Source organism: Zalophus californianus, chromosome 13, assembly GCF_009762305.2.
Source record: "Zalophus californianus isolate mZalCal1 chromosome 13, mZalCal1.pri.v2, whole genome shotgun sequence".
Taxonomy (NCBI): Eukaryota; Metazoa; Chordata; class Mammalia; order Carnivora; family Otariidae; genus Zalophus; species Zalophus californianus.
In genome coordinates, this window is record NC_045607.1 from 17,021,072 (window position 1) to 17,045,943 (window position 24,872).

The 24,872-nt window shown below is 44.6% G+C and overlaps 1 long non-coding RNA gene across 1 annotated transcript; it reads right to left on the reverse strand.

The window, feature by feature from the left end:
• Positions 1–6,331: 6,331 nt before the first annotated feature.
• Positions 6,332–23,323, reverse strand: LOC113933987. Its single transcript, XR_003523553.2, has 4 exons — positions 23,198–23,323; positions 13,523–13,767; positions 7,032–7,205; positions 6,332–6,462 (listed from the first exon to the last, which is right to left on the reverse strand). It is a non-coding gene; the product is annotated as an uncharacterized LOC113933987 (long non-coding RNA).
• Positions 23,324–24,872: the final 1,549 nt, after the last annotated feature.

A 24,872-nucleotide genomic window follows, 5' to 3' on the forward strand; every position in this document is an offset into this window, starting at 1 on the left:
AAGAGATCACTTACTACCAAAAGTGATCAGTGAATTTTCCAAGCAAAAGATGACACAAGTTTCCCATGAAAGTGTGACCATGATAAAGATTCAACTCTCCCTCGTAGCTTTGGCCAAAGCTTATCTTTCCAGAACCCTAGGTAATTGTGTTTACCCTAACGTGGCCTCTGGCATCATGGCAGCAATGAATCTTGAGCCTTTTATTTTTAGTCTCCAGAATCCTGAAATACAAAATCATTTTCTTTTTAACCATTATTAAAGCTGTAAGTTCCACAATCTCACTCTGAACCTCAAAGGCTGAGGCCTGATTTCTTTTATTGCTCACACTCTACTGGAACAATGCTTTCCAGAAAATATGAAGGGAGAATGTCCCTGCTCCTGGTTCCAAGGAAGAGCCACACTATGTAAAGCAATGTAAGAGCATGTTAGTAACTCAAAACATTATCCCACTCTATTGATTATTAGGGAGCAATTTCCCCATTGCATCATTTGTAAACCTCCCTTATTTCATTTGCTCCAACACCATAACGTAGCAAGATAAACTCCACAACCATGATGATAATCAAATCAACACTCTCATCTCCTAATAGAAGGATAGGTGCTGCTCTAAATGCTTCAAATATATCAACTCGTCTCCTCATTAACTAATTTAAGCAGTGAAAGAATGTTCAGAAGAGGCAGAGAAGTAAGATTACAAGAAACCATGGTTTCTAGTTCAGAGATGTTTGTACTCAAAGGTTTTGTCCAGAAAGTTTCCTTCTCCTTGTGAAAACTCTTGGCATCTTGTAATTTAAAACATCCATGAGAAGTTTTGGGAGGTTCCCATCATCTTGCTGCAAAATGGTGTCCATCTGGTCCTTGCTCATATCTTGCCTCAATAGATTAGAAATTGACTAAAAATATCTAAATCCTACATATCATCTAGAAGACAAAGTAAAATATTCCAAGGAAAAAAAGATAGTGGCTTCTCAACAGTATCTTGTTTAATATATTTTTAAAGATTTTATTTATTTAAGAGAGAGAGTATGTGCACAGGAGCATGGAGGGGAGAGGGAAGGGGGGCAAAAGCAGACTCCCAGCTTAGCAGGGAGTCTGAGGCAGGGCTTGATCCCAGGACCCTGAGATCATGACCTGAGCTGAAGGCAGACGCTTAATCAACTGAGCCACCCAGGCATCCCATTGTTTAATTAATATTTTAAATGAAAGGTGTTAGAATGCTGGAAGTGGTTCTTCCCATTTCTGGTGAATAAAGAAGAGGAAGAATGAATATGAGCAGAGGTTGCTGTTCCCCTAGATCCTTGCCAGCAAAGTGTGGACTCCAGGATCACTCCTCTAATTTCAAGTGCATATTTCCTTACTCCTGTGTGAACAGGCAGGAGGATGGATGTGATTTGAAAACCTGGAAATGTGAGAAGGGAGGATATCCCAAAAGGAGGGAACAGTTGGATGGACAAAGGCATCAACACCTCCAACAGCATCATTGCCATCATCTATCCTTCACTGGGTTTTACTATGTTTCAGACAATATGATCTTCTTTACACAGAACATCTACAAAATTATCAGCACCCTAACCATTTTGTAAATGGCAATCCTGAATTTCAAAGAGGTTGAGTAACTTCAAGAAGGAATCACAAATCAAAACTACAAGACACCATTTCACATCTACTAGGATGGCTATAATAAAAAATTTTTTAATTAAAAAAAAAGACAAGCATTGGCAAGGATGTGGAGAAATTGGACCCCATGTACATTGCTGATGGTAATGTAAAGTGGTGCAGCTGCTGTGAAATACATTGTGGTGGTTCTTCAAAGAGCTAAACAGAATTACCATATGACCCAGCAATTCCATTTTCCAGGTATATACCCCAAATAATTGAAAACAGGGACTCAAACATATATGGTACACCAGTGTTCATTACAGCATTGTTGGAGGAGGTAATCAAGAGGACATGACTGCCCATTGACCCTCAAGCTGGCCTTAGGCAATCAGAGACTCTGAATCCCCTTTCCTGTCCTTAGAATGGACATTCTGCCCACTGTTCCACAGTGGAAGCTGTTTTCAAGGATGCAGCCTTGAGAGAGCAATGTGTTGTTAAGACCATCTGGACAGTGTATGTGTGACTGAATCCAGTTAAGACCTCTATCTAAACTTAAGATTCCACTGGGTGGGTGCAGAGATCTGTTTATCTTGTGGCCATCCAAGACAAGCCTTGTATATAAGGTCCCTTGCTAATTAAAACTGCCACCAACCAATCTGGAGTGGTCGGCTTCTTCCTTGCCCTCCGTATATGGGAGCCCCAGTTCAGATTTCACCCGGGGAGCTCCCAAGGTTTCAAACCAACAAGCATTATTCACAATAGCCAAAAGGTAGAAACAACGTAAGTGCCCATCAGCAGATGAATGGCTAAACAAAATGTGGTATATTCATGCAATGGAATATTAAGTCTTTAAAAAGAATGAAATTCTAACACCTGCTACAACATGGATGAACCTTGAAAACATAATACTAAGTGACATAAGTCAGACACAAAAGGACACATATTGTATGATTTCACTCTATGGAAAAAGCAAATTCACAGAGACCGAGAGGAAATTTGAGGTTACTAGGAACTGGGAGAGAAGATTAATGAAGGGTTATTATTTAATGGGTAGAGAGTTTCTCTTTAGGATGATAAAATGTTTTGGAAATAAATAGCAGTGATGATTGCACATTATGGAGGCAATTAATACCAATGAATTGTACACTTAAAAATGGTGTTTTAGGGGCACCTGGGTGGCTCAGTTGGTTAAGCGACTGCCTTCGGCTCAGGTCATGATCCTGGAGTCCCGGGATCGAGTCCCACATCGGGCTCCCTGCTCAGCAGGGAGTCTGCTTCTCCCTCTGACCCTCTTCCCTCTCGTGCTCTCTATCTCTCATTCTCTCTCTCTCAAATAAATAAATAAAATCTTTAAAAAAAATCGTGTTTTATATATATGTGTATATATATATATATCGCTACAATTAAAAAAAAGTGGTTGAATTCTTGACAAAAGTCACATAGGGAATAAGTAGCAGAGGGGAGAGGCAAAGCCCTATCTGTCTAAATCAGCTCCCATAAAAACCAGATTGTTCTACCTTTCTAGAACTCCCGAGTTGGGGGAAATTGCAGATTGCAATGGAGACACACACATTAATTTCTTTGTTTTGTGTAGAAAAGATGTCTTTACTCAAATTTTTGCTTTCTTGTCTTCTGCCCCCGGCAACTTGGAACAAATCATCATTTTCTACAATCTTGGATCTTATGGTTTAAAGAATCTTAACCCCACCCCACCCCCCATCCCCCCAACTGGTAAAAGTAACAAAGTTTGAATATGTTTTTATTCATATCAAAACCTTAGAGGGGAAAAAAGACATTGTACAATGTCACAACTTTCTATTTTCAACATTTATTTTTTTTAAGTGGGGGGGTGGGCGGGGAGGCAGGGATCTCTTAGTCCTGATTCTGTGGGAGGATGTTTCAATGCCATGGCCAGTGCCAGAGTTAAACCAAAAAAACATCATTTGAATGTATTCTTTGTACGTGTATGTAAGGGGGATAAAATAGAAAATTGTCAGGCTTTTCTATATGATCCTGGTTTACATTAGGTTTTAAAGTAGAAAAATAGTAGCCATTGGAAAACCTGGTTTCTGGCTTCTGTTCTCCCACCGACTAGCCAGGAGACCTTGGAAAAGTGACTGGTACGTAATCCAGTGTGGAATCAACACAGGTTTCTGTTGCTGCCGCCACTCGCCACTCGTGGTGGTAGTCATTCGTATTGTTACTTAATGTCAGAGACGCCTCAAATCACTGTACCCATAATCTAAAGGAGTTTGATGTGGTAACTTCCAAGGTTTCTTTTCTGCACATGTTTTCTAGAATTCTAATTTTCTTAGGAGCAAAATTAGGAGAAAATCAATCTGCAAATCTCTCTCTCCTCCCACCCCTCTAGTTCCTCACTGGGGAAACTTTTTTGGGTGTTTTTTTTTTTTTCTTAACTTCCAAAGGTTGCTCTTGTTGTTAACCATAACTTACTGTTTTCCCAAACTCAGGCAGATTTTTCTTCCCTGGTCCCATTACCCCTTAGGTGAAATTGACACTTTCGTGGCTTGGTGAGTGGAGTGTGAAATAATTAAATGTGACAAGCCTATTGCTCTCAGATTGAGTCCAACTCCCAAATAGCAGGATTGATTTTCCTGCGACTTATGACAAGAAATGGGTCTGACAAGTTACCACCCAAAAGGAGGCCTTTCAGAGAATTTCAAGCAGGTGAAATTTGGACTCACAGTGAAAACTGTCCTTCATGCTGTGATGTAGTTCACAGGAGTCGACTCTATAACTCATCTACATAGAGCCAGACCTGTCATTTGTACTAATTAAGGGAAGGCCAGTCGAAACTCCAAAAGTTCATGCTTTGGAATTCAATTCAAGTCCCTACGGGGATACACTGATGGGAATAGAAAAACACTCCTTGGAAACTAGGATGTGACATGCTAGTTATAACACAGTCTTTAAAATTGCTCTCTAAAGGTGTCTAACCATCCTGTGGACTCTAGATCACAGTGTTCACTTACTCAGCAAACTTTGCAGATCATGCACAGAACTTTATGTGCTCTGGGGCGCCTGAGTGGCTCAGTCGGTTAGGCGTCTGCCTTTGGCTCCAGTCATGATCCCAGGGTCCTGGGATCAAGCCCCGCTTTGGGCTCCCTGCTTGGCAAGGGAGCCCGCTTCTCCCTCTCCCTCTGCCTGCCACTCCCTCTGCTTGTGCTCTCTCTCGCTATCAAATAAATAAATAAATAAAATCTTAAAAAAAAAAAGAACTTTATATGCTCTGAATTCGTGGACGCCCGAAATAACAGTACAGTGCAATCCCTTATGTTCCGCTTCTCCCATTTCCATGCAGAAGAACTTCCATTAGCACTATATTCCTGGCCTCTTGATGGTCCCCAGGGGAGGATAAGTGATATCTGACTGGTGGGTTCTGCAGAAAGACAGGGGCAGGCAAAGCTTAATTTGCATGTGTGTTGGTTGGTTGGTTGGTTTTTTCAGGTCTGCCTCTCCATACGAAGGCACGGAGGCACATTCTCAGCTGCTCTGGGCCATGTGCTCAGCTTAGTTGGGCAGGTTCTCTGTTTACGGTGATGGCCTCCTTAGCAGTGGTGGCAGGTGAGCTGACCCGATTCAGGGCTGAGGTTCTGGCGAGCCCACTTGGGCAACAGAACCAAAGCCACATAATCCAAGAGTTTTTTTTTTTTTAAGATTTTATTTATTTATTTGAGAGAGAGAATGAGAGAGAGAGAGCATGAGAGGGGGGAGGGTCAGAGGGAGAAGCAGGCTCCCCGCTGAGCAGGGAGCCCGATGTGGGACTCGATCCCGGGACTCCAGGATCATGACCCAAGCCGAAGGCAGTCACTTAACCAACTGAGCCATCCAGGCGCCCCATAATCCCAGAGTTTTAACAGTAACAGTAGCGATAGGCTGATTTTTCTCTTTTGGCTCCTGGGTCTATCTTTCAAATGGTTCTAAGCACAGGTGGAAAAATAAGGTGTTCTTTATTGGAACAAGCATTATGTTCCACAGTGGTGTCTGGGGCATGATCCTAAAATTAGTTCATTGTGTCTCTATGTAGTCTGGGGAAGACCGAATATGTATATTTTGTATACATTTGTGTAAAGGTTGCAAGATTGAGGGTTAGGAGATCCAACTGCAAGTTGAAGCTCTAACTAAGATGGGAGGCAGCATGCATTCTCGAGCCAAACCCGCCTGGAATAGCATCCTAGACCTGCCAAGTAGTAGCTTTACTAACTTTGGGCACATTCCATAATGTCCCTGCGCCTCCTTTTCTCCTGTGTAAATGGGAGAGGATAATGCATACTACGTGAGGCTGCAGGAAGGATTTGACGTGACAGCATGTGGAAAGAAAAGAACTGGGCACTACTCTGCTCGATGCACTGAGCCATTAAAATGGCTACCATCTTCTGACAGGAAAATGAGTATGCCTCTGAGAGCCTCTGTGTCTTCGTTTTCAAAAAATTAGGGACCAGACTCGGACATTGATCAAGTCCCTGCATGCCTGACGGTCCATGATTCTAGTGGGCAGGCTCTGAGAGTAAACCCATGGTGCATGTGAATTTGTGTGTGAGTATGGGGTTTACATCTGTGACCCACGGATTGTTGCTTCCTTTCTAGATCTCCAACATTTTACCATTACTGGAAGACACCAACAGAGGGCATCAGGATTTAATTCTGGTTGAGCTGATCCTGGAGGCTGGGGTTCTGGTAGTCTGACAAGTCTCTAAGCGAAGCTCTTTCCCCACAGGCGTGCTAAAGATTTCACCCTCCTGACGTGGCCTCACCTTCAGCCTCTTCTTTCCCGTCTGGCGCTGGGGTGCATGCTTTAGCTTCTGTTTCTAGAGTTTCTTCCCAGGGGGGGTCTGCCTTTGCCTGGTATGGGAGATGACAGCATTTATGGAAACAGAATGGTGGTTAATGACATCTGAGCTCTCTCTGCTGAGAGCTGAACTGAGGCATGTGGCTTTGAAGTCCCAATCTACCCAAGGGCTGTTCTCAGGTTTCAAGTGACACCAGGGAACCTTCCAGCAGGCATAGTGGGGCAGCTAAAGCCGACAGGACCCTGAGCAAGGAGTCTAATCTCTACCCAGTGCACTCACAACTCACTGTAAGGAGGGTGGCAAATAGCTGGACAGCTCTGTGCCTCGGGTTAGACTTTTGGCAAGAGGGACAAGTGCACTTCACTCTGGGGCACTCAAACGTCACACTGAAGGAAACGGCTCCGTTTGGAGCCCAGTGTCCTGGTATGATCCCCATCACCTACTATGTGTTTCTTACATAAGAAACAAATTCCTAGAGTCTTGTTGTCTTAGTCTGCAAAATGGGCTTAATCCCATCACAACTTCCTTTGCAGGTGGTGTTGAGAGGCGATGGGAGGATGCAGGAAAAGGCATTTGGAAAAGTGTGCCATGTCTGCATCAAGGGTGGCCCATTGTCAGTACCTGCGGTCCTGGCGGACATCCTGGTGGTGGCAGCAGAGGCGTTGGTCACGTCTGCAGGGTTGGAGCAGGGCGTGGAGGGGCTGGGCAGGGCTGCTATTGGGAGCACCAGCTGGGGAGTCCTGTGGTCTCAGTTCCCGTCCTACCTCGCCATTCACCTTGCAAGTCACTTATAATCTACAAAATGGGAATAATAGTAGCAGCACTGACCCCACATTTTGTGAAAAGCGTGCCAGATGTTTCATGTATAGCACTTAGTGCAGGTCCTGGAATTGAGTGAATTGCTTAAGAAATCAGAGTTATCACAGTTATAATTATTGTTTCTTTCTAGTAACAGGTGGCATTCCTGAAGCGTATTCTAATGCCTCACATCTGGAGAGCCTCTCCCGATGACTGTGATTCCCAAAGGTCCCTCCTTTTCCTAAATTGCCTTAGCACTGAAGTTCAGTGTCACCATCTTATATGGCCTGGGGTGTTTGAGGAGGAGCCTTGTATAAATTCTGTCCCACATGTCATCCTGGGACCTGCACACTGGACACTGAGCCCCTCTCCTCCAGCACCCAAATTTTTATATTATCATCTAGCATTGCAGAGTTGTATGAGTCGTGATGTAATTCAATGTCCCCATCTGATAGGACAAGTGAGGACCAGAAAGGGGAAGGGACTGATCCAAGGTCATAGCCTATCATAAAGGACAAATGCCAAATCAGTCTATTCTGGTAATTTCTTCTTTCCAAAGCACTATGTTGACTTGTAAAAGAAGTGAATGGCATTAGTGAATTCCTAACAGGGCTTGAAGTTTGCAAACAATGTTAGAACCCAACTAGAATCCTCCTGTCTTCAAGTTGGTCTTCCTAGGCACTACCCCAGGTGGAGGCAATTTGGCCAACATGCCTAGTAAGGTGCTTTTAAAGGTAATCCATCACTGCATCCCTGAAGGAAGGAATGCAAGGAGGGAAGGAAGTAGAGGGAGGAGGAAGGAGGGAAGAAAGAGAAAAAAGGAAGGGAGGGAAGAAGGAAGGAAGGAAAGGAGGGAGGGAGGAAGAAGGAAAGAAGGGATGGAGGAAAGAAAGGAGGGAGGGAGGGAGGACTTACTAAATTCTCCTATAATAGGTACTGTGCTTGGCACTTAACACCCATATGGCATTTTATTTAATCTTCAGCACAATCTTATTAACTAGAAATTGACATCCCTGATTTACAGACAAGGAAATTGTTGCCTAGACAAAGCCGCTTGTGCTAGGATTCTCATCCAAGTTTGTCTAACTGTAAGATCTGTAGGACTTTCATAATTACACCACCTCAAATGAAGGTTCAGCTCTTTCCAAGGACACGGATTAACAGCACCTGGCTTTAGACTTTGGATTAACAGACATTCCCCTTGCTTCCATTTGAGACATTCCTGTTTTCATTCATCTGTCCAGTCATTTATTCATTCCTTCTCTCCTCCTTCATCTGTTTAATAAACATGTGGCACATACCTATGGCCATGGAAGATGTGTAAGCCCCAGTGCCTTTTCTCTCCACCCAGTCTCAGGGTGGTAATTTGTCAGTTCCGTGCCTGCAAATATGTGTGCACACATGCATACACATAGAAACACAAAGCCCTGCATTCATACACAGACATGCAAATACAGCCAGAGCCCCACAGGCACACTGGCCAGCAGTCTGCATCTGGTGTCTTTCCAGAGAGGGGCCCAGAGAGTTTGAGCTGGAGATGCCCTGGGGCCAGGCCTTGGGCCAATGTCCCTGCGGATTTTCCATTTCCTTGCTGCTGTGTCCCTGGACTATGGGACAGGCTTATTCTCTCTGATGCTCTACTCCAGATGGACTTTGATGGCAGGTCAGGCCCTGGGCTCTGTTTAGCTCTTTGCAGGCTGACCTGCTGAGAGAGGAAAAGTCTGGAGGACAAAAGGAGATCCATGTCACAGCAAGAGGGTTCATCTGCATAGACACATATGCAGGGTGGGGATCAGCTTGTGTTTTGGGTGTGATTTCCTCTAGCAAGGTACGAAGGAGAATGGTAACAGTGTTGAATCTCATTAAAAAAATATGAAGAAAAGAAACAGCAACAACAATGATGGAAGCAATTTCAACAATGATTGAAATAACTTATCCTACTAGATAGGATTATTTATTTCATTTGTCTGCTCCCTCACTCCTAGTTCACAAGAGCATTTCCTTGGTCAGTCACCAAGCTCAGAACTTTTCTATTTTACAACAGTGCTATAACATAAGCCCTGTTATGTCTGTGTTTTAAATATGAGGAGACTGGAGCTTGGGAAGACTTCGGTGCCCTTCCTTAAGCTGCAAAGCAAGCCCACGGCAGAGTTCAGGCTTAAACCATTTTCTACACTGCTTGTCTGCTCCCCTCCTGGGCTTCCGCCTTCCCACCTGTAAAAGGTGACTATCGTTCTGTGAGATTAGATCAGAGACTCTTCCACCTGGCTGGTTGCTAGCATCCTTTAAGGGTCTACTGAAAACTGCTAATACAGACCTCTGGGGGCTTAAATGAGACTCAAGATGTGTTTTTGACAATGCCCCGCCTAATTGTGAGGAGCAGCTAGGCCCTCATTTCAGGGGATCCCAGAAGACACGACCAGGCTTAAGATTTCATATTTCGAGTGTCCCTTAACCCGTCAGCTGGGAGGTGCAGAAAGGGGGGGATGGGCCCCATGTGGAGACAGCTGAAAGAGGGCCTGGAGCCAGTCTCAACTCTCCCACCATGGGCCTGCCCATAAATCTCAGCTTTTTGGGACTGGAGCCAATGCAGATCAGAAGCATTTCCCCTCAGAGAATCTAATGTCTGGGTATGTCAAGTAAGCGAGCAGCAAGTCTGCACAGGTTTTGCCGGCTTGGGAAGGCAGCAGCTTGACCAGACTGACAAGACATCAGTTACCAGCCGTGCAAACTGTGCAGAAATCATCTTCTCCGAGCACTGATATCTGGCCCACCCAGAGAGCCAGTTGCTGCTAGCCCCTTCTTCCCCCCACATCCATCCCCAGTCTACTCGGGTCAGCCTTATCTTCCTAGACTGTCCTCCCAAAGGGAGGGGTCTTCTGGGATGTACTGAGGGCTGGGCTGCAGCGCTGTCATTCACTGTCTACGCCGTCCAGACAAGTTTCTTTTCTTTCCTCATTCTTGGTCCTCCCTTGGCTTCTTGAGCTTCAAAGGGGAGAAGAAAAGCAGCACATGTTTACTCAGCTGAGTGTTGCCTGAAGTCACTATAAGCTAGTGTTTAAGGACAGAGTCTCTGAAATTAGGCAGACTTGAGTTCATATCTCCTCTATGCTGTTTCCCAGCTATGCAGACTTAGGTTAGCCACTTTACCTCTCTGGGTCTTACTTTCTGTAGCTTTGGACTCATCACCCCCTCCTCCCCAGTCCAGCTAGCTTTCTTTCCATTCCTGGCACACGCCCAACCCTTCCATCCCCAGGTCACTGTGTAGCTGCTTTCCCTGTGCCCTGCCCCGACTCACCACCAGGTAAACCCTGCTCCTTCTCCCTCTCACCGAACACTGCGCTCCTGAGGCCTGTTTCTGTCATCCATTCCTGTTCCTGGTTTCCCTACTCTCTGTCCATGGACTTGGACCCACCTCTTGAATCCAACAGAAGCCCTTGATATTGAGCTCACCTGGTAATGAGCTTGTCTATTTCCTTAGATCACAGTGCCTGTATTTTATTTCTGGCTCTTCTGGGTAACTGTCTGCCAGTCCTCAGAACCTAAACACCCCTTCCAAGACACTGCTACCCACGGACATGTGCTCTGGAGCTTACACGGTTGGTGGAAGCGCAGCTGACGAGGGGCTCCTGAATTGGAGAATGATAAAAGGCACCGGGAAAGAATCTTCATGTGTGTATTTATTTAATCAGCAAACATTTATTTCACTGGAGTCACCATAAGAACTAGGCTCTCGTTATGAAGAAGGCATACCTGTCCCCAGCCCTCAGGAAATTGACGGGCTACAGAGGAGGACAGGTGGCTAACAAGAAGAACTTAGAAGGTGGAGTTAAGGGGAGGTTCAGGTGTCTGTTGGGGTAACACCTCAGTCAGGGTTCTTAGCTGGAAAAGATTTTTTTAAGTAATCTAGGCAGGAAAGGAATTGATGAAAGGAATAGATTAGAATGGCTCACGGAGACCCAGGTTATATACCACATAATGTTCAAACCACATCAAAGGGATGTGGCAGCAAACCCCACCCTGCTGCCCCCTGCCCAAAGATGGCAGAACATGCCACTGTGCCTGGGTGCTGGATTCCAGAACTTCCACCTCCTGTGGCCTGAACACCAGATGCTTCTCCTGTCTGCCTCACCAAGAAAGAGATTTTGTGCATGTCTCCTTCCTCATGTACCTGTCTTTCCACTCAAGGTCTAACTTGGGTGCACCTGATTGGTCAGCCTGGGACTGTAACCAATCAAATTGGAATAAGGCAGGACATTGCTAACAAGAGAAGGAGTAGGTGTATATGTTCAAAAGCTGCTGAGTAGCCGAAAAAGCAAGACAAGTATCCATTACAGATCTCCACTGGAGAATTTGGTGGCGGGAGGGGGGTGCGGGCAGCAGCTGGAAAGTAGAAAGGAGCACAACAAGCTCCTCAGAGGCATTGATATCTCCATTGAGCTCTGTAACCTGGGAAAAAGTAGCCAGGTAAAGACAGGTCCCAGGGAGAGTTCAAGGCAGACAGAAGAGCAGGTGCATAAGCTTGCAGCTGGGGATGGCAACAGTTCAATGTCGCTGGAATAGATTTGGAAAGGGGATGATCAAAGTTGAGCCTGGAGAGGTGAGTAGAGCCAAGAACCTGAAACCTTAAATCCCCTCCCCTGAGAAGCAAAAGCACAAACTAGACAGCCGATGTTCTCCCGAGAGACAAAGAAAGAAAAAAAAGAGATGGTTACACATTCCAAGACCATCCCTGTAAGTGTCTCTGATGTTTCATTTCTTCTTTTATTGAAGACACATCATTGCAGCTCACTTTAAAACTCTCTGTAAGTAGAAATCCCTCACCATTATGGAGAATTTCTCCCATAAAATCACACAGGCGTGGGCTGTTTATGGAAGCATGAAACATTCCTTGCGGAAGACGTCATTTCGTATTCATGATGGAAACCTCATCAGACTCTCTTTGGAAATTAGCACGAGAACTGCGTTTCTCTGCCTCTCTAGTCTGCAGGCTTCACCTCACCCCTCTAGCTCTAACCCCACCTCCTGCATACAGACTCCCTCAGCTGTGCACATCCCCACCAATGCCTTCCTGTTTTGACTTCCTCTGGCCTTGAGGACCTACGCACCTCATGTTCTCAGGTGCAAAATACTGCCTATTATTATACCCTCTTGCAATGAAAAGCAAGGGCATTTCTCTCAACACTTTTCACATATAAAGATTCCTTTTTGTGAGATCTCTCCAGAGGAGGAGGCTGGAACATAATCTGTGTATTTAGCAATATCTAACCAGAGCTCCTTTGCACACAGAGGGCTCAGCCTCAATGCCAAATTAATGTATAAGACAATTCAGGGCCCCTCAAGGAAGTGTCCTCTCCCTGAGACAGGATTCACACCAGTAAGCAATGTAGGGATATGATACCTCTCCAGCTAACCACCAGGGGAAATCATGGGATTCGGAGGGGCAAGATCATTTCCAAAGCTATGTGAATTTCTTTTGTTCTTGAACCTGAGTGAATAGGCATCTACACTAGACATAGTTTTCTCAGTTCTATCCCTATGTGATGCGAGAGAGAGAAAGAGATAACATTATCCCTTTAAAGCATAAGACTGTGTGCAAACCAATTCCTCTCAGTCATTTCTTTGCCTTTAAAATGAAGAGGAAGGAGAATACATTATTATCTCCATGGAACACTGCTTCTTAAGACTTTGAGTCCAGAACTCTTCCTTCTAGGGAAATATCCATACATCTGGAAAGGTGATCATATAATGTTTTGTGTCAGGACCATTTGGGGTATAATTTACATTGGTGGAAATCAAGGAGTCTGAAATTTCATAGAGACCTGGCAATTCAGATTTGGCTTCAAATTCCCCAAGAAGAGGTACTGAGTAAGAGCTAAAACTACTTTCTCATTTGTGTTTTTTTTCTCTGCTTCTCTCTTGCTTCTTACCCTTCTCTCACTCATGAGTATCTTCTGCCTTCTGCCTGGCTTACAGTGGCTGACACAACCCCCAACTCTCTATTCCTTTTTTTTTTTTTTTTCAGAAGCAGTGCCCACCAGGTACTGAGTCTGTCAATTACCCAAACCCAAATTCCTGAATGAGGAATCCAGCTGTGTCTGTCCCTGGCTCTCTGTTCCAGTGTGCTCTGGTCAGGCTAAGGGAGGTCACTGAGCACATAGCACAACTGTGCTCATTCATTAAGGGTTATATTAAGGTAGCTTCTAGAAGATGGGATATGGACAGAGCAAGATTTTAAAACTGTATTAGTCATCTATTGCTACATAATAAATTGCCCTAGAACTTAAAATAATTGTAAACATTTATTATCTCACAGTTTATGTGGGTCAGGAACTTGGTAGCAGTCCAGCTAAGTAGTTCTAGCTCATAGTCTCTCATAGGGTTGCAGTCCAATGTCAGCTGGGGCGTCATCTGAAGGCTTGACTGAGGCTGGACGATCCACATCCAATGTGGCTCGCTCACATGCCTGAAAGTTGATGCTTGCTTTTTCCAGGAGGCCTCAATTCCTTCCCATACAGGCATTTCCATGGGCTTCCTGAGGATCTTCATGACATGGCCACTGGTTTCCCCCGAGTAAGCAGTCCAAGAGAAATGAATTGAAAGTCACATTTTTTTATGACTTAGCCTCAGAAGTTACATACAGTCATTTCTATAATTTCCTATCGGCTACAAGTTCAGCCCCAGTCATGTTGGGAGGGAACTACACAATGGCATGTGTACCAGCTGGTGAGGATCATTGAGGGCCATCTTGAAGGCTGGCTACCACAAGAGGTTTCTAGGGACAAAGATACAACATTGTCCTCGAGTGGCTCATGCCAGTATTTTTCCCCCAGCTGATCAAGAAGCTCTTTTTTAGAGGCAACACAGTCCCTCCTGTTTTATTTTTTTTAATTTTTTAAAGATTTTATTATTTATTTGAGAAACAGAGGGATAGAGCACAAGCAGGGGGAGCAGGAGAGGGAGAAGCAGGCTCCCCACTGAGCAGGGAGCCCGATGCAGGGCTTGATCCCAGGACCCTGGGATCATGACCTGAGCCGAAGGCAGACGCTTAACCGGCTAAGCCACCTGGGCACCCCAGTCCCTCCTGTTTTAAATTCAAAATTAAAACCAACTTTGGTGCCTTAGCATGAGGGATGCTGTACAGCTGGTTAACTACAGAGTCATGATTTGTAGGACATCATCCACCCAAGAGATCTGTTCTCATTTCCCTGGAAATATGTTGCACAAGTCCCTGCAGAGAGCCACGCCTAGCTCAGTGTGAAGTGAGGAGTGGGTCCCCATATGTATTCCATGATGGCAATGTTGACGAGTTCTTGCGTGGAGGAAATCCTCTTAAAAGAATGTAGGGTAGAAGCAAAGAAACTCATGGCTTCCGTGTTGGAAATGTGAACATTTAATTGCTTTGACATCTACAATGTTGGCTACTTTTTCAGAACCCAGAATTGGCAGAGGAAATGAGCTAAGTAGAAAATCATAAAAGTGAATTGTATGTGCTCATTGCCAAGGAGGAATGATTCTAGGGAAAAAAAGGTTAAATTCTGAAACCCGGGCTGATGAAATAATGTGTGCTTGAAACCTCTTGTAAGTGCAAGACCAGAAGGCTGGAGATCTGGCACCTAATCCTCAAATCAGGTACACTGCCTTTGGATTGATTCTCCTATGTAGGTTAGAGCAGGACTAAAAGCTGAATTTTGAATTTTGATTGCTTGTACAGAGTCACTGACAAACAACATTGCCACTTGATAGCAGTGCAAAATTAAATAATTGTCATCTCTCTGTGCCTCTGTTTTTTCATCTGTTAAAAAAGAAGAACTACCTTGCCTAATTCCTGATGCTGCTTCAAGTATCAAAAGCTGGACAGCGCGTATAGATTTGAAAAAGTTCAAGGAAGCCCCTTTCTGGCCCAGGAAGGATTGGGGACCCTTGTAAGGTTTTTACTTTAAAATGCACCTGGTCCTACTTCAGGTATGTGAGCAGTGTAGGTCAAGGGAGCTGGTCGGAGCACCAGGCACAGAAATCAATAGAGTTATGTACAACAAGGTCCTCAGTGATAACAAAGATAATATTCACTTTCATTTTGGGCTTTATAGACATATTAGGAGCAAATATTGGATAAGTCTCTCTTTGAATCCAAGTATGTGGGAAATGAAGCTCAGAATCTGTGGGTATGAGCTCCTCTTCTGTGGAACATTTACTTGCTGGAGGAAACTCTGCAGACAGACAGAGTGAAGAAAGCAGGTACCAGAGATACAAGTAAGAAATAAGGACACAGCGAGAAAGTCCTGATGATTTTCTAGTTCCTGGTTCCACTTGTTTCTCATGTCCAGCTACATTCCTGTCAAGAGTCATCCCTCCCCCCCCCATATAACAAGTTTTCCCTTTTGCATAAGTTAAGTAAGGGTCTGATTTCTGTCATTCAGAATCAAAATAGCTCTAAGTGATATCATTCCTGTAAAATGAACGATTTTTTTCAATGTATGATTCCAGTAGAAATGACATGGGCATTCTTGCAGCAGGAGTCTATAGTATTATCATGAGACATTGGACACGATGATTAGAGTATGGATCCAGGATCTGCTGACCTCCTGAGTTCAAGTATCTGGACAAACCTCTTAACCTCTCCGGGACTCAGTTTCTTTATCTAGCAAATGCTGACAATGATAATAATACCTGTCTTAGAGGATTGTTGTAAGGATTAAATGAGTTTTGTTTACATGATTCAGGTCACTTATCATTGCTTCATCATATGGGGGAAAAAAAGTTACCCAGTTCCCAGCCCTGGCTCCAATCTGGACTTTTCAAGAACCTACTTATACACATATAGGGGGAAAATGCCTTTGAGTGCAGACAGGAGTCATTGTTCCCTGTGATAATGGGATGAATTCAAAGTAATCAGAATTCCATGCTGAAATTGGCTACCACTGCCATGGGGAAGACAGCCGAGACCCTGAGCTTCTGATGAGAAACCCCAAGTGAAAATGTATGTCCATGCTCAAAAATCATGGAAATAGGGATTGATAATTGAGATTCTAGCTGAAGTAGAGTGAACAAAGATGCTCTAATTAAATTCTGCATAGGAGCTAATTAACCCATTTATGTGTTTTCTTCCTTTGTGCAATAGGGGAAGCACATTATCAGCATTCACATATTTGCAACCCATCAGTATGTTGTGTGTGATTTTCTCCCCCTTGAGTAATATAGGAGTGAGATGTCCTCCACAGGATCTCCCAGCCATAAGTCATCTGCCCAAGGCTTTAGATTAGTTCTGGGAAGCTCACGCATGCTTCGCTCTTCAGGCAGATCACAGAAATCCTCCTGGAATTCCTACTACTAATGAGATCTGTCTCCCGACACAGGGTCCTTCAGACCGTCCGGAGCTGGTCACTGGAGTCCCCTCGAGGGACTTGCCTTGGTGTCATGTCTGGTGACTATTCAGTATTCAGAGAGGTTCTCCCTGCTGCTGTGCTAGATGATTGACAGGCAGGGTGAGTATTTCAGGACGAAGAGTCCGCCCGCCCACCCCAGCCATGTGGCAAAGGTATTTGCTTCCTTGGGAAGGAAGTGATTTATCTGTGGGAGAACACTGTTTCGACAAAGTTTGCGTAGGAACAGCCTCTGTCTCGGCAAGCATGTGTGTGTGAGTGCACGCAGAAAGCAGCAAGAGTAAAAGATAAAGGCAATGTGAATGCCATAAAAAGACACTTCTTTATATGAATGCTTGAAAACATACGGTGTTGAGAAACTTCGGATCACAGGAATGCATTTGTGCCTAATTCAACAACAGCTCTACTTCTTTCTTCTTCAGAATTAGGGAGCCTGGGTTATCATTGGCTTTATTACGGAAACCTTCACTGGGAGAAAACAGTCTTAGAGAGAAACAGGTAGGAGAAAAGAAGGAAAAGGGAAAAAAAAAGATTGATGGGAGGGGTATGGGGCAGGGAACAAAGAGAATGCATTTGCTTTAAGTTTGAGTTGAAAGGGTTTATGAGAACTTTATGCATTGGTGTAACTAGTTGTAATTGCTTATGTATATATGCTTTGCCTTTAGCCAGATTATCTCAACAATAACCTTCTGGTTATTTGGCCTAATGTTCAAAGTCAGGGAAGAAACACTTTCCCTAAAGGATTTGGATCCTTACTGATTAACCTCAGCTTCTTTCAAAAGAGGCTGGGTGTGTAACCAAATGCTCTGAACTTCCAATGAATATAAGTTCATGTTATTACCAATTATTCATTTCTAAAATTCACCATGGCACACATTACTAAAACATGAGAATACAAATTTTATAATTAAAGAAATTAATTTTCTGGGTCAATCAGGAAGGTACAACTGTTTAATTAAAGATCGTTCACATGGCAAATGATTATATGTTAAGGCTCCACTAAACATTCCACAGTAGGTCGAGCCGATGGCAAGCAGTTGTTTTCTGGAACACATTTGAACATATTTTCTCACAATCTAGAGAGTTCACCTACAGTGGGTTGGATGGATCTAATTTATTGGCAACTAAGAGGCCTGGGTCCCATCCCGGCTGGTATCACGAGAGGCCTGTGGCCTTGAACACGACGTTTAACCTCTCCGGGCCCCTGCTTCCTCCTCTGTTATGTGAGTATCGCACTGTTTTTGCCCACCTCGGATTATCGCTATGCAGAAGAGATGAGGTTCTAGTTGCGGAAATTCTTTGAAAACTTAAGCCTCTGAACAAAACACAAGTTTTTATGGATCTACACACACATATGCTCTTCATGATCATTAATATATAATGTACGCTGTGTTGAATATGCTATAGGTGTTTTGTGCTTTGAATGCATGCGCTTGGAGATTCCAGCCCGGAGCACCACATAATAGGTATCCTCTGTGGGATGTAACCTAGGTGACACTCTGCACATTAAGCTGCACCTGTGCTCTGACAGAGACTGGTGTGTAAAGAATTTGGCAGATCAACATACACCAAGGCGGAGAGAACACAATCATGCAGTAGTCAAGGCCATGTCAAGGCCATCAGTCAAGGCGTCGCTGAAATATCACTTGAATCACATAGCTTTCCAGGACTCCTCTCTCCCCTGGGGCGGGGGGTACTCTCAAATCTGTGCACTTGTTTCACTTTACTGGTGTAGCCCTGAACTTTTTTTAAGAGCGGGGGGGGGGGGGGGCGGTGGGAGGGGGGCAAGGGAGAGAGAGAGAGAGAGGAAATCCCAAGCAGGCTCCACGCCCAGCTCAAGCCCGACATGGGGCTCGATCTCACCACCCTGAGATCCTGGTGTGAGCTGAAATCAAGGGTCAGACGCTTAACTGACTGAGCCCCCCAGGTGACCGTGGTGTAGCCCTGAGCTCTCCTACCCAGGCCAGCCCCCACAGCATCCAAATGGCACCAAATACATAGGATTCCCCACCGTCTGTGAGTTTGCCACCTCAGTTCTGAACTCCTGACTCTGACCCTGAGTCATTCCTCAGTTTAGACCCCACCTTGTTTGTGTTCTTCTGGCTTCCAGCTGCAAGTCAAATCAATCAATAGTTAGCAAGCACCTTCTATTTGCTAGGATTGTGCTAAGTCATGGGATGCAGCTGAGGACAATTCATGTCCCTTGCCTCAGGGAGGTTATGATCTAATAGGGTGATGATAGACAGTTAAACAAGCTCAGTCTTTAGACTGGGGAATCCATGGAGAAATTCCCAGAAAAGGTGATGTCCAGTCTGAGACCAGAGGCTGGGATGAAAGTATACTTGAGAAGAGAAGGCAGAATGTTCCAAGTAGCGCAGTTGGGAGGCAAGAAAGAATCTGCTGCATTTAAGAAATTGAAAGTCTGGACAAAGGTAAACAGTAAGCAAAAGCCAACTTCTTTATTCATAGTTCCAACTTCAGCTCTGACCGCCCCCCTCCCGCCCCACAATCTATGAATCACCTCCCCAGTTTGGGCCAACACTGGGATCCCTTCTTCCTTTTGATCCCAAAAGGGACTTGCTATGGACTGAATCTTTATGTTCCCTCACAATTCATATGTTAATGTCCTAATGCCCAGTGTGAGGATATTTGGAAGTGGGGCCTTTGGGAGATAGTTGGGTTTGGATAAAATCTGAGAGTAGAGCCGGCATGAGGAGATGGGTGCCCTTATAAGAGGTTGAAGGGACCAGAGCATGCATGTTCTCTCTCTCTCTCTCTCTCTCTCTCTCCATTTTCTCTTGCTCTCTCTCGCTTTCTCACTCTGTCTCTGGCAAATGAGGACACAGAGGGACCTCACCAGGCACCGAGTCTGCTGGCGCCTTGATCTTGGTCTTCCAGCTTCCAGAACTGTGAGTGATGAATGTTGTTTGAGTCACCCAGTGTATGGGGTTCTGTTGGGGCAGCCCAAACTAAGACAGGACTGATTTCCCCTGGCCTTGTAACTAGAAACCAATCTGCCCCAACTCTATTTTACATGTCATTTGTATCACAACTCTCTGATCTCATAGCATTTTCTCTATCAGATTGTCAGGGTCCAAGATAATCTTGGTATTTCCTCCCAAGGACGTAGGACTGTGTCTAGCAATGTATTTTTCTATAATACATTACTATTATGTCATGTTTTGGCTTAAATCCTTCAGTGACTCTGCAATAATTTTCAGATAAAATCCTATTCCTCAGCACGGCTCACAAGTCCCAGCCCCTGTTAGCCTGCTAGCCTCCCTCAGCAACCTTTTCCCTTCTCATTCTCCCTTCCAGCTACACAGACCAGTCCGTTTCTCACTGGTTCCTTGCTCTCCTGCCTTTGAATTCTCACATGCTTTTCCCTTCCCTTGCCCTGCCCGGACCTGCCCACCCCCTCCACTCCCACTCATCTTTAAAGTCTCAGCTTATATACCACTTCTGTGGGGAGGCTATCCCTGACACTGACTTACTTGCTCCTGCTAGAACATGGCACTTATTATGCTTTATTGAAATTGCTTGTTGAAATGTTTGTCTCTCCTGCTGTCTCAGCCTCGGCACTATTGATATTTTGGACTGGATAACTCTGTTGTGGGGGCTGTCCTGTACATGGTAGGATGTCTAGCAGCACGCCTGGCCTTTATCCACTTGATGCCCACATCACTTCCCCCAGTCGTGACGAGCAAGAATGACTCCAGACATTGCCAAATATCCCCTGGGGACACAAACACCATCTGAGAACCATGGTGCCCGACCCTTCCAAAGGTAGGGACTGTGCCTTAGTCACTCCTGCACCCCCAACCTGGCATGTAGTAGAAAACCACTAATCAAACATTGCATGAATGAACAGATGTCGCTACTATAAGCTCCTATTGAACAAACAAACCTTAGGAAGAAAGCTGTGTGAGACGTGTTGCTAGTTCTGAGCTTTGCATTGCTCTTTAATGAATGGGTGAAACCTGCATGAATGTGGTGGTCTTCTTACTATAGAGCCCATTCCCTCCCTGGCCGTTACAACTGTCCTGATAGCAACAGGCTAGGGATCCCCTCCTGTCCCCGCACACACCTCTTTGGGCTGCCCTGTCCACCCCCCTCCCCTCTACAGAACAGAAGAAAGGTTCCAGCTCCCCGAGCTTCCTGCATCAAAGACGTTTAAGCTTTTAATGCGAATCCTGATTAATTAACATGGGCGCACGACTTACATACATTTCAAGTTGCTTTTATCTCTGGAAGAAAAGACGCCTTTTGGCAGATACTTTCTGTTCACTGTCTAGTTCAGCATTTCAAAGGCCATGCTTTGATGGGCTGAACGGGTTACCATTTTTGTGTGTGTGAAGGGCAATGACTAGTAATTAAGGGACAGACGCCTTTATGTCAATTCAAGGGGGGGAAAAATCAAATTCAATCTCATCTTTGTCCAAAACTGACTTGTGTGGAAGTTGGAGGGCTCTGGCTGGTGTTGGAGGGCAAAAGCAAGAAGGGAAGAGCATGTGCAACATCGTAATCATGGCTACATCTCTTTGCCTCCAATAAAAAAGCTAACATTTATTTAGCACCTACTGTGTACCATATCAGCTCTCTCACAAACTCTGTGAAAGACTCAATATAATTTCATTGTATGGATTGAAGATACTAAGTTTTGGTGATGGTGAGTAATTTGTCCAAAATGTAACAGGTGGGCCGCCATGTTTAGAATACCACGGGTCTGGCCATATTTTTCCCCCAAACTTACATTCCCTCAGCACCCCTCTATCTCCCCTTGCTCATTTACTTCCACTAGAATGGAACAAAAGAAGGGCTTCTTTTATATTTTTATGCAAACAATTCATTCCATCAGGCACTCCAAGTCTCATCCACTCGGGGCCCCTATAGTACCCTGGACTCACCTTAAGGTAGCCTCCAACACAAATTTTGTGTAAGTCATGTTTTATTCATCTTCCCATCTAAAGCATAAATTCATAGCGAGCAAGGACCTTGGCTTTCTTGTTGAACCCTGTTTCCTTACGTTTCACGCGGGGACTGGCATGAGCGGGTTTCAAGAAATAGTGGTTGAATATTTACAGAGGATCTACTATGACAAGATTGCTGGTTGCTTCCAACAGCTATTTACCCCTTCTGACTTAATAGCATGATTCTCAATTTTTTTTAACCTGGAAGGTCATACCTCCAACTAAATGACTAAGAAGACATCCCCAGCTGCTTTGCAGTTAGGAGTCCTGTGTAACTCATTCCGGTCCCTTAGGTAGAAGCAGAACTGCCGTGTTACACTTCCACGAAGTCTCCTCTTACTCTGTCCTACTACTTAGATCATGCATATGATGGCTGGAACTCAAGTAGCCCTTTTGGACCATGAAGAGCAGAGCCACACCTTAGGGATTAAGAAGCAAAAATGTAGAAGCAGTTTGGGTTCCTGATGACTTTGGAACTGTTAGAATAGTCCTGATGACTCCAGACTTATTTAATGAGAGAGAGAATTAGAGGTCTGTCCTATTAAATTCACTGTTTTTGTTTTTTTGTTAATTTCTCCTGAACCTAATTCCACCTAATATAATTACTAAGTGCAGAGCACTGTTCTAGGCACTGTGAGGCATGCCGACATTCCTATCCCATGCCTGTGTGGAGCTAACAGCCTGTGGGAGAGCTTTGATGCATCCATATCTGATGATTATTTGACACACTACACCCCAGTCGTATTAATTTTCTTTTTAGTTCCCAAATGGTAATCACCACAAGGGAAGAACAGATAAAATGCTCAGTGGGATATGAATTGGGAGGTACCATATACAGCAGGGGGCACCATGAAAATTTTCACAGAGAAGATACCCCTTGAACTTGGCTTTGAATATTCATGAGCATTAGGATCTGCAGAGAATGGGATGAGGTTGAACACCCCAGGAGCAGGAAATATAGGACATGTTTGGGAGAAAGCCAGAGATTCTGTCACATAGAGTGCACGAAGAAAGAGTATCCTCTAATTTTTATGAGCATGGTCTCTACAGTTCGATGTCTTGGGTTTGACTCTCTACTAGGTATTTGACCTTGGCTGAGCCACATAAATTTTAAGAACTCTATGTTTTTCATCTGTAAAATGAGGATAGTCACTACTACCTTCCAGGGGCCTGCCTGGATCCAGGTGAAAATAGAATAGGAGAACTTTAAAAGGGGCGTTGTTAGAATTAAGTTAGTCTATATGTATAGAAGGCTCAGAACAGCGGCTATCTGAAATAAGCATGCCCTAAATGTTAGCTATGACTGTCTCCTCAAAAGACAGGAAAGGCTAGTTGAAACCACAGCATGCAGAGCCACGAATGCCAAGCTAAGAACTTGAGCCCATTATCATGAAGGCACCAGAAGGCTGCTGAAGGTTTGTAAGCAAAATTGTGGGTGACGTGATGACAGTTCTTTTGGGGGAAGTCTTGATGTGCCAAAGTTTACCATCTTATTAGGCTTTCTCTCCCACACTCACCCCGTCAGCCTACTGACCTGAGTGCCTCCCCGTCCCAGGGCATACCTGTGCTCAGCGATCCCCCCAACGCCCTTCTCCTGTCTCTGGGGCTCTCTACCTGGTTGCTGACTTAGACAAACCTGGTTGCTTTGCAGAGACCCAGCAAATGAAGCCCTCTGGCTTGCAGCTCCCGGGCCCAGCTGTTCCCATGGGATATGCTAAAGCATGTGATTACTGTCTCACTCCTCCACTTCTTCCACCCCCTCCGGAGTGATGTTATCAATGCTGACATTCTGACTCCTATCCTTGAAATATAGGCCAGTGATTACATCATAATGGGGTACTATGAGCCATTTTTTCCCTCCTTGGTGACAGTGGGAACCATGTAAACTTTGCTAGTTCCTGCAGAGAAAGTTGACCGTACTGTACGCTGTGGACTGAATTGTGTCCCTCAAAATGTATATATTGAAGCCCTGATTCCCAAAATGTAGTGGTATTTGGAGCTAGAGCCTTTAGGAGCTAATTAAGGTTGAATGAGGTCAAGAGGGTGGGGCCCTAATCAGATGGACTGGTAGCCTTGTAAGAAGAAGGGGTTGGGTACCTGGCTGGCTCAGTCGGTAAAGCATGAGACTCCTGATCTCAGAGTTATGAGTTCTAAGCCCCACGTTGGGTATAAAGATTACTCAAAAACAAAATCTTAAAAAAAAAAACAAAAAAAAACGGGTTCTCTCTGTTTTTTCTGTCACCCTGCCTGTACTCACACACGGAGGAAATGCTATGTGAGGATACAGAGAAAAGTAGCCACCTGCAATCAAAAGACAGAACTCTCACCTGACACTAATCCAGCTGGCTCTTTGATCTTGGACCTCCAGTCTCCAGAACTGTGAGAAAATAAATTTCTGTGGTTTAAGCCACCTGGCCTATGGAATTTTGTTAAGGCAGCCTGAGCGCCCTGATACATTGTATATACACTTACCAGGCAGTGTAATGCGGGCTGCTGCAGAGATGTTCTTCTGAGCGTGGGGGGCAATTGAAGACCACTGCAGACAGCAAGCGGCATCCCTCCACTGAGAGTTTAGCAATAACCTCCCAATCTTCTGGGCCAGTTGATAAAAGATACATTGGATTCCCTTGTCCAGATTCCTGGCTGCCAAGCTCAAAGCTGAAGTGATATTCCACCTGTGGCCATTGACCAGGCACAGGGTAGTTTCAGCTTTCCCCCTGGTCCCCCTTTTTAATTCACATTTTATTGACATTTTAAGCATCTTCCACTGAAGATGTCTGTATGTGGCCACCCAGTGAGGCTCAAATCACAGCTACAAAGAATATTAGAATGCAGGCACTATCAAACCAGGGGCCTGCCTGGATCCAGGTAAAAATAGAATTAGGGGAACTTTAACTAAAAAAAAATAATAAAAACCCTACAGGCACATTACTGTTTCACCCAATTTTTATTCCTTCGAAGATAACATTGAGATGGATATTCATGGTGAGAAATGTGAGGCTTCGGCCTTGGAAGCATAATTATTGTTGTTATTTCGAATTTCATTAGCACTTTATATGTGGAGAGCCCGTTCTGTGAGGTGGTTTGTTCTTTTCCTCCCTTGCCTTTCTCTTCTGTGCCTCCATCCCTCCCTAAACTGCCTGTCCTCTTCCAAGAGCTAAATCAGATACTGTCATTTTTAGAGAAATGAAAAATCAGGAGTGAAGAGGGGAACTGACTTTGACATAGAAATCACCAGCTGTGGCAATGGAAATAATCCCTCTAGGAAAACTTGCTCTGAGGCTGTCGGGCTATCCACGCGTCGATGGTGG